Here is a 10,966-nt window from a genome sequence, read left to right on the forward strand (position 1 = left end):
CAATACTAAATATGAAGAGAATTTCAATTACTAACAGTGACCACAACCTTGATATTCAGTCCCAGTTCCTGGGGTACATATGCACTTACTTGTGCTAGATTTGTTATGCTACCCAGGTGTAAATCCTGATAGACTCTCTATAATGGTCTTTGTTGGCTTTATTTAGAGCCAGTGCAGGGACGATATCCACTGTTAAAAAAAATGACAAAGTGCTGGGTAAGGAGGGATCCACTAAACCCACAAATAGTGCTAGCGTTCCAGTAGCCAGTTAGTCCTGGTAGGACTTCTATGCACTTACTTCTGGTAATTGCTCTGTCGCAGTCTGGCTGTGGCAGCAGCTGCTGATAGAGTGATAGGCGATGCAGTGTAAGGAGGGATCCACTAGACACCCTAATTATGCTAGCATTCCAATAATCAGGTAGTCCTAATAGGACTTCTATGCACTTACTTTTGGTGATTGCTCTGGCGCAGTCTGGCTGAGGCAGCGGCTGCTGATGGAGCGATAAGCTATGCAGCATGTAGTAGGGGAGCGGGTAGACGCCAGCACGTCGTGTACTCCAGCCGAAAGTATTGACGAGGACGCGGCGAGAGTGGGGGGCGGAGCTACTGTGACATCACAGGCAGGAGGACAGGTGCACAAGAGGCACAAACCAACCAACATGTTTCAAAGGGGGGGCTGCCCTCTTCATCAGGGGGGCTGCCCTCTTCATCAGGGCTATGCTGAATGCCTGTCAGCCCGTCCTTATATACTAGCTCACCCAGCTGCAACCCATACCAATCATTAGTCTTGGGCAGAAATGTATGGGTTTTTTTTTTTTTTTCCTTTCTCTGTGTGTATTGTTGCCTCAAGATACAGTATGCCTTGCTGCTATAATTGCAATATTATATTGTTGATTTATCAAAATGGATAGTCCGCTTTGTCTCCTAAATAATAAAAGTATACCTAACTTGTGTGCATAATATACTAAACTAAAACATAACTTTTATTTATACCAATTTTAAGATAATTTCAAATAATTTTACTGGAACTAAATAAATAAAACATGAGTATGGAGGGTTACACAAGCAGATTGACCCTCCGCACGTTAATAAAATAGATACCTATATTTTCTAAAAAGTATATGTGTGCTACCAGCACTTTAGCAAAAAAAAAAAAAAAATACCGGAAAAAAGGATAGACATAGAAGGGGGGGAAAGGACTAACTGACCATATGGTACTCATCGTGAATATATAAAGAAAATATGGATAAAGACGAAAACTGACACACGGATGTAGTATGTACACCCTTAATTGTATGTTTCATAAAATGTAGATAGAAATAACAATAAGTGTATTAAAAATGAATTCAAAATAAATAAATTATAAAAATAAGATTAATGTTTTAATAATTTTATCTAAAAAGCATATAGCTCAATCTCATGGTTGAGGCCTTTTGGGGCCAGGCAGTCAAGAGTGTAAATCCACTTTGAGGCTGTGTGCACACGGTGCGTTTTTTTAAGCGTTCCGCAGCGTTTGAGCCGGCTCAGACGCTGCAGAAACGCTTAAAAGATGCATCAAATTAATTAGCATGCGTTTTTGGCTTTCTGTGCCAATGCATGCGTTTTTAACCGCTCAGGAATCGCTTAGCGGCTATAAACACAGCATGCTCATTAATTTCCGCATTGCTGAGCGTTTTTAGCCATCCCCAATGATCCCAGAAATCGTGTGTCAAAAAACTCGAAGGGGATCCTTTTCCTGAGCGTTTAAAAACGCTAGCGTGTGCACATAGCCTGACTCCACTCTTGACATAGCTTTCAAATAGTTGCCCTTTCTTGGATTTTGGGGGACCACCTGGATTCCACAATAGGATGCCCCTTGTAAGACTGATTATGTTTGTCCAAAAAATGACGCGATAAGGGGTGACCTTTGAATCCTTTTTTAATGTTATCCAGGTGCTCCTTAATCCTATCCATTAAACGTCTCTTGGTTCTGCCTACATAGATTTTATTGCAAGGGCACCTGAGTATATATATCACCCCCTTAGTTTGGCATGTTATTTCATCTCTAATACTAAATTAAAACATTAATCTTATTTTTATAATTTTTTTATTTATTTTTAATTCATTTTTAATACACTTATTGTTATTTCTATCTACATTTTATGAGACATACAATTAAGGATGTACATACTACATCCGTGCGTCAGTTTTCGTCTTTATCCATATTTTCTTTATATATTCACGACGAGTACCATATGGTCAAATTAGTCCTTTCCCCCCCTTCCATTTCTAACCTTTTTTCCGGTATTTTTTTTTTTTTTTGCTAAAGTGCTGGTAGCACACATATACTTTTTAGAAAATATAGGTATCTATTTTATTAACGTGCGGAGGGTCAATCTGCTTGTGTAACCTTCCATACTCATGCTTTATTTATTTAGTTCCAGTAAAATTATTTGAAATTATCTTAAAATTGGTATAAATAAAAGTTATGTTTTAGTTTAGTATATTATGCACACAAGTTAGGTATACATTTATTATTTAGGAGACAAAGCGGACTATCCATTTTGATAAATCAACAATATAATATTGCAATTATAGCAGCAAGGCATATCTTGAGGCAACAATACACACAGAGAAAGGAAAAAAAAAAAAAACCCATACATTTCTGCCCAAGACTAATGATTGGTATGGGTTGCAGCTGGGTGAGCTAGTATATAAGGACGGGCTGACAGGCATTCAGCATAGCCCTGACGAAGAGGGAAGCCCCCCTTGAAACATGTTGGTTGGTGCCGCTCGTGCACCTGTCCTCCTCCCTGCCTGAGACGTCACAGTAGCTCTGCCCCCCCCCACTCTCGCTGCGTCCTCGTCAATACTTCCGGCCGGAGTACACGAGGTGCTGGCGTCTACCCGCTCCCCTACTACACGCTGCATAGCTTATTGCTCCATCAGCAGCCGCTGCCTCAGCCAGACTGTGCCAGAGCAATTACCAGAAGTAAGTGCATAGAAGTCCTACCAGGACTAACTGGGTACTGGAACGCTAGCACTATTTGTGGGTTTAGTGGATCCCTCCTTACCCAGCACTTTGTCATTTTTTTCAACAGTGGATATCGTCCCTGCACTGGCTCTAAATAAAGCCAACAAAGACCTTTATAGAGAGTCTATCAGGATTTACACCTGGGTAGCATAACAAATCTAGCACAAGTAAGTGCATATGTACCCCAGGAACTGGGACTGAATATCAAGGTTGTGGTCACTGTTAGTAATTGAAATTCTCTTCATATTTAGTATTGTATCAATTGATCCACCATAAAGGGAACACCCCGAAGAGAATATAAATGTTAAGATACAACCAGTGAGTATGGTGGACATGCAAGGAGTGGTGTGACCTTTTGTATGTTTTATTGGTACCTTAATATATCATTGTTCCAATAGCATCAGCAGCTATCAAAAACGAGATCTCTACCATCAGATAACCTGCAAACTACTTACCACATGGACATCTCAACTTACACAGAATATTCTACATCAACTTCATTTTTAAGTAAGCATGTATAACTGCTGTTAAGTAGTATTTCCCTTTTTTTTTTTTTTTTTTTTTGTATACATCTGCTCAGCATAGCGCGGTGAATCACACAAATATACGGTTCGCTCAGACTTTATAACAGGAGCCGACACAGTCCTGTCTCTTCCCCAGCTGCATCTGAGTTTTTTGGATAGGTAGCGCCCGTGTTACTTTACCGTAATTATTTTTCAATTATAAAACACCTTAAAAGGTGTCCCAAAGCAGAGAAAATGCTCAGAAAACAAAAATTACATATGGAAAAGGGCAACTACATTTAGAAAAGAGGTGGAGGAGTAAAAGGTGGAGGAGACAGATATAGGCTTATCATTCCCTTATGAAGTCAAGAAAGGCTGGAATAAAAATGTAAAATACCAACCAAAAAAAAAAAATTCTGAAATCGAACACGATCATATACCGTCGGACTTCCCACCAATAAATTATGCCAACTGGCGATCGGGCGGCGTTATTCCCACGAACCTCCAAACAGCATCCATGAAGGCAAAGTGTTTGCTTTCCGGGGGCAGTATGATTGCAAAGCTGAACCTTAAAGGAATGTCCAAAAGGGCACCACCAGGAGTGGAGCCTGCAGCTTAATTGGACTCCACCCGGGAAACCACAACCATGCCGCCTCAAGAAAAGATGCACATATTAAAAGCTTTGTCGATTGTGTGTGTGGTGTGGTATGTCCGTTTGTAGTTGTGCTAGCAATTTGTCAGCTTTATTCCATTAACGAACGAGACTCCGGCATGCCCCAGCGGTACGCGTCAAGCTTACTAGAGGGATATGCGAGGCTCTGGCACTATCATGGTCTATCATGGCGTTACATGTCCAGGGCTGCATGCGCACTACACTGAAAGGACCAGCTTTTGTCGCTTACAGGTGCAGATAACCAGCAGAACACCGTTAGTGATGGGGATCTGTGATTCCAATTATTCCCCGCGAACGATGATTTCCCAGTAAGTGCATGTCAACCGCAATTCCTGAATTAGGCCTAACCGGCATTCCTGAAAAAAATGCAAAAAATTACGTGTCCAAACCACAGTTGCTGTAGCTTGCTTAACAGCTCGGCAGTCGTTCTCAGACCCAGTATGGATTCGACAAGATTCTAGAAAGTTGATAAAGGGTACAGTTTCACCAGGTAACACGTATATATGTAGCGTAGTTTAAATATTTAAAATCTCCATGTTCTCAGTATGGATTAGACAACAATCTAAAAAGTAGAAAAAAGGAAATGTATTTGAAGTGTACACCAGTATACACTTGTGGTGGTATTTTTAAATCTTCATATGTATTTCTGTCTCAGTAAGACAGTCCAGACTCTCCGCAATAGGAAATGAGATGCATACAATTACTGACATAAATTCTAGTGATTGCAGAAATCTAGGAATTCCAATTCACGGGATAAACTTCCATCACAATTCTCAGAGGCGATGCAGACAATAATTAATTAGTGTGTGGAGACAGCGAAAACCCTTCTTTGTGAAGAAAGTGTTGCTGTATCGCAGTACCGTTGATCCCATCGCCATTACTCATATCCATATAATTTTGATCACAGGGAGAGATGTAAACATGGTGCTCACTGCCTATCATGCTCTGTCACGTAACTTTGGAGTGCAAAAGACAGAAGCCACAGGCCGTAGGCGATTCATTTGGATTGGCATGAGAGGGCACATTTAAAAATGTGCGCTGGAATGTCACACGTCTGTGGGTAGGAAAACTGTAAAAGCTGATGAGAAACCACCACTGCATCTCATTGTGAGTCGACGTCCATAAGAAATGGAAGCCATTGATCATCTGAAGCTAGATCCCGGCCAGTGGGACAGGGCATAGCTACGTCTTAACTATCAGTTCACCAAATTTGTACTGGCAGTCCCAGTGAAGGATTTGACAGCCCAGACTACACAGCGGAGGAGCAGGGAGAGGTAAACATTGCAAATCTGGGGCCTTGCCCAAACAAGGGGGGCGCACTCGTGGGCGTCGGTACTGGCACTGGGCCCCTCATAGTACGGCGGTGTGTCTGACGGCGGGTGTGCACCCCCACCGTCAGAGACACTTGATTGCACTATGAGGGACCCTGTGCCAGTGCCCGCGCCTGAGTCGGCCCACCCACCTGTCCAGGGCAACGGCACTCGCACAGTTGCATGCGCTAGATGGTGACCCTGGCCATGAGGGGAGGAGGCAGCCCAGTTAGGGAGGTTTACAAAATGGCATATGTTGATGTGGAACATTCACCTGCTGCTAAAGGCGAAATTGGTCAAGTCCCAGGAAGAGGCGGACCAAAGAAAGGTTGACAGAAAAATGGCTATGTGTCATCAGGGTAAGGTGTGACAAAATCCTTGGAAACCCATGCATGGTTCATTTTAATGAAGGTTAGATCATCCACATTTTGGGTTGACAGACGGGTCCTTTTTTCTGTCAGGATTGATCCAGCAGTACTGAAGACTCTTTCCGATAGCACACTTGCAGCTGGGCAAGCGAGCTCCTGTAAGGCATATTGTGCCAATTCAGGCCAGGTGTCCAGTTTAGCTGCCCAATAGTCAAATGGGAATGACCTGTGAGGGAGAACATCGATATGGGAGGAAAAGTAGTTTGTAACCATACTTGACAAGTGCTGTCTCCTGTCACTTTCAATTGATGCAGTATTACCAGTCGTGTGAGCGGGACTTGAAAAATCAGTCCACAACATGGTCATGAAACCCCTGTCTCCAACGCCACTTCTGATGTGTGCACCACCAACACCTCTTCCAAGTTGCCCCCGGCCCCTACAGCTCGTGTGAGAACCATCACCGCTGCTGTGTGCTGGGAATGCCTCAACCAACCGGTTTACCAGAGTTGCTTGTTAGCCAATATTAGGTCAAGGTTCTCCTGTGGCATGATGTTTTGGAATTTGCCTTTATAGCGTGGATCCAGGATGCTGGCCAACCAGTAGTCATCATCGTTCATCATTTTGGCAATGCGGGGTCCCTTTTTTAGGATCTGCAAGGCATAATCTGACATGTGGGCCAATGTTCCCGGTGTCAATGATGCACTGCGAGTGCTGGGTGGAGGAGCACTTTCAGGCAAATCCACATCCCTCCAGTCACGCACAAACCCAGTACCAGACCTTGCCATGCCAACATTTTCTCTTGCCCCACGAAAAGCATCCTCACCTAAATAATCATCCCCATCATCATCATCATCATCCTCCTCCTCCACCTCGTCCACAACAGTTCCCTGAACAGACAATGGCTGACTGTCATCAAGGCTTCCCTCCTTTTCTTCCTAATCATCCTTGGCTGCAGACACCTGCTACTTGATGTGCGTCAAAGTTTGCATGAGCAGATGCATAAGTGGGATGCTCATGCTTATGATGGCGTCGTCTGCGCTTACCAGCCGTGTGCATTCCTCAAAACATTGAAGGACTTTACAGAGGTCTTTCAGCTTCGACCACTGCACACTTGTCAACTCCAAGTCTGCCCTCAAAGTGCCTGTCCGTGTATCCTCCCACAAATGCATTTCGGCCTGCCTCTGTTCGCACAGCCGCTCAACCATGTGCAGGGTGGAGTTCCACCTTGTTGCAACGTCGATAATTAGGCGGTGCTTGGGAAGGTGGAGCAATCGCTGCAGCTTCTGCATACGACTGGAGTGTACCGGCAACCGGCGGATGTGCGAGCACAGTCTTCGAACCTTATGGAGCAGGCCTGTTAACTCCAGATAATTAGTGAGGAAGCACTGCACCACCAGGTTCAAGGTGTGAGCCAAGCAAGGTATGTGTCTGAGTTTTGAAAGGGCTATGGCTGCCACAAAATTCCGGCCATTATCACTAACTACCTTGCCTGCCTCAAGATGTAGACTGCAACAGCCATGAATCAGTTTGTCGCTGAAAGTAGTCGGCCAGTACCTCCGCCGTGTGTCTGTCGCCCAAACACATCATCTGCAACACAGCCTGCTGACGCTTTCCACTAGCTGATCGATAGTGGGACACATCGTGTGCACCACTGTCAGCTGCGGATGCAGTGCTCGTGCGACTCTGTGGACGAGCTTTCGCTTCTGGAGGAGGAGGGTCGAACGCCTTCAGCCAACTGTTTCCTATACCGTGGGCTAGGCAGCACTGTGCCATCACAGCTGTCCCCTGTGGACCCTGCATCCACCACATTAACCCAGTGCGCAGTGATGGACACGTAACGGCCCTGGCCATGCCTACTGGACCATGCATCAGTTGTGAGGTGCACCTTTCCACTCACTGATTGCTTGAGTGCATGGACAGTGCGGTCTTTCACATGAAGGTGGAGGGCTTTGCGAGAAAAGAAGTGGCGACTGGGAAGGTCATAACGTGGTACTGCGTAGGCCATGAGTTCGCGGAAAGCTGCGCTTTCAACCAACCGATAGGGCATCATCTCTATTGAGATTAGTTTGGCAATGTGGGCGTTCAAACCCAGTGTACGTGGATAAGAGGATGAGTACTTTCTTGTCCTACTCATAGTCTCTGGTAGGGTGAGCTGGACTTGAGAGCTGCATATGGTGGAACTAGCGTTGGACATGGTGGACTGAGACAGGGTTGATGATGGTGATGGAGTTGGTGTTCTTTCTTATGGCCTAGATTCTGTCTTTCGTTGCAATAACAGTGTGATTCCCTGACTGATTTGCCCTTGCGACGACAACTCAACATTTGCTGCTGGTGTGCTAACCGGTGGACTTACAGTGGGGGAAACAATGTAGCATTGCTGACTACCTTCTTTGGGAGCAGTAGCACATGTGGTACGTGAGTTTTGGTAGTCCGTCCACGCTTGCAAGTGCATGGTGGTTAAATGTCTTAGCATGCAACTGGTATTCAAATTTCTCAGATTTTTCCCTCGGCTAAAGGTCTTTGCGCACTTCTTACAGATAACCTTTGCCTGATCATTAGGATTTTGTTAAAAAAAGTGCCACACTGCACTCTTCCTACTATGGAAGACATTTTGAGGCCTTTCACGCTGTGCTATTTTGACTGTCTGGCCAAGCTGTCCTGCAACTCTTTTGGTTTTTGTAACCCGTTTTTGGACTGCTCCGGGCCTGCCAGATAACAGCTGTTGCGATGTTGATGCCCGCTGCGGATGCTCCTCCTCCTCTTCTGAGCTATTGGCAGCGGCACCCTCTATCCCCAATGGATGCCAAACTGGGTCATCCATCACCTCCTCTTCATTGTCATGTGCACCTTCCTCTGTGTCACCGTGTATGGTGGTATTGTATGCGGGAAGGGGCACCTGAGTTTCATCTTGGTCAGATTCTGGCTCAGTACACTGGGAGGACAATGTAGTGCTCTGAGTGAATGTACCAGCAGAATCATCTATCAGTGGCTGTGCATCAGTACACTCCATGTCAGATTCATCTTTGCCTGGGTAATTCACGATTTGACTTGATAACCCAGGCATGGTATGTAAAAACAGCTCCATGGAGTAATCTGTAGTGTGGCCTGCCGCATCCTTCAATTTTGGTTGGGGTGAAGGACACAAGGAAAGGTGTGGTTCATGAACATGAGCTTCCTATGATGACTCAGTGCTTTTATTTTTTAAAACTTCAGAAGAGGAGGTGATAGAGCTGGAGGCTGAGTCAGCAATGTAAGCCAAACTTGCTCTTGAAGCTCTGGCTTTAAAAGCGGTTTACCTACTCCCAGAAAAGGGAGCCTTCGAGGCCTTGTGGAGCCAGACGATGACGCAGGCTCAACACCTCCTGCATAAGGTGCTATTTTGCTTTTGCCACTACCAGCAGGTCCACCACCAACACCATCATTACCAGCTGCCAACCCCTGCCCACTTCCACGGACTCTTCCACCACACTTCCTCATTTTTTTGGGAAAATGTACCCAAAAAACCACCGACTATATGGTACTGTAAAACAAGGTACAAGGTGTACATAGTAGTGGGGAGAATTGGAATCTCTGTAGACTTCAGGACACAGTTGGATTCTGTCAGGCCCTGTTTATTTTACACCGCAATGTGACAGGCAGATTCTGGATGTTGTAAGAAAGGTGGATAGAGGACTGTTGAGAATTGGAATCTCTCTACACTTCAGGACACAGTTGGATTCTGTCAGGCCCTGTGTCTATAACACCGCACTGTGACTGGCAGAAATTGCCTAGTGTATGACAAACTACAAGGTGTATATAGAATTGGGCAGAATTAGTATCTCCCTAGAGTGTAGGTCTGGAAGAACGGACAAACTCCTCGACTTTTCCTTACAGAGTCACACACGTAGATAGCTTCAATTTGGCCGTGATAACAGCCGTTACACGGTACTGAGAGAGGAGCGTGCACCTACACCGCTGTACGGTGTATGTAAAATTGTCAAGCTCCGTGTTTTTGTATACGGACTGACACACGCTGTCTCTCTCTAGTTTTGAATGTAATCAAACAGCAAATATACTAAACTGTTAGAAAAACGGACAAAACTATAAGGTGTAGGTCTGTAAGAACTGAAAAACTCCTCGACTTTTCCTTACAGAGTCACATACGTAGATAGCTTCAATTTGGCCGTGATAACAGCCGTTACACGGTACAGTGTGAGGAGCGTACACCGCTGTATGGTGTGTGAAAAAATGAACGCTCACTACCTCACCAGGACAAAACAATCAGATTCAAGGAAGGAATTTTTATGGATTAAACGTGCGCTACCAGACCATCACTCCTCACAAGTTGTGTAGTTAATACATTTATTTCCCTACGCGTTTCAAAGTTAAAAACTTCTTCATCAGGGGATGATATGTACAGACAGGTATAGACAACGCCGGTTTTATACATACACAATTCAAAAATTGGCGCCAAGAGTCACATGTTGCGAGGGAGAAAAAAAAAATCAGCGGTCATCAGTGTTACGATATCAAGGGATATTAAAAACTTATTCTTTTCAACAAATTAATTATTTTAATATATTTTCAGATGACTGTATAAAGGAAAAAGAAAAAAAGAAGAAAAAAGGAAAAAATTATGAACAAAAAAGGAAAAGAACCAGAAATAACGAGGTCCGAAAGAGAGCAAAAGTCAGTGCATAGACCACCACTCTGAATGAGACGATAACGTGTCACAAAGAAGAAAAGGGGGGGATGGATGGACATCTTTCTATAAAATATATAAATATTTATTGAAGTTTATAAAATTAATAAAAAGGAATTTATCAAAAACTTTATTGCATGTAAAAAGAATAATTAAAATTATAAAAAGCATGTGTGTAAAATGTGAAAAAAGTGTCTATTTGATAAACCCGCAGCAGAAGAAGTATTGCATAAAAATTAGCACCTTTATGGTGACAAGAGTTAAAAATGCGTGTCTAAATCCAGAATAAAGGAGTATGTCTGGTAACAGATTGTGAAGGGGAAGGAGAACGTTAGAGAAGACTGTTTCCATAGGCAGCCAGAAAAGTCCGTGGCAGCAGAGGAGAGAAAAGATTCTTGGACGGACGGACACCCAGAAC

General features: G+C 44.1%; 1 long non-coding RNA gene across 1 annotated transcript; it reads left to right on the forward strand.

The window, feature by feature from the left end:
- The first annotated feature begins 2,844 nt into the window (after positions 1-2,844).
- LOC141074886 (uncharacterized) lies at positions 2,845-10,718 on the forward strand. The gene is made up of 5 exons (XR_012227240.1): positions 2,845-2,971; positions 3,081-3,180; positions 3,265-3,331; positions 3,412-3,520; positions 10,435-10,718. It is a non-coding gene; the product is annotated as an uncharacterized lncRNA (long non-coding RNA).
- Positions 10,719-10,966: the final 248 nt, after the last annotated feature.

This window comes from Dendrobates tinctorius, unplaced genomic scaffold (genome assembly GCF_039654945.1).
Source record: "Dendrobates tinctorius isolate UK_male_01 unplaced genomic scaffold, ASM3965494v1 ptg000015l, whole genome shotgun sequence".
Taxonomy (NCBI): Eukaryota; Metazoa; Chordata; class Amphibia; order Anura; family Dendrobatidae; genus Dendrobates; species Dendrobates tinctorius.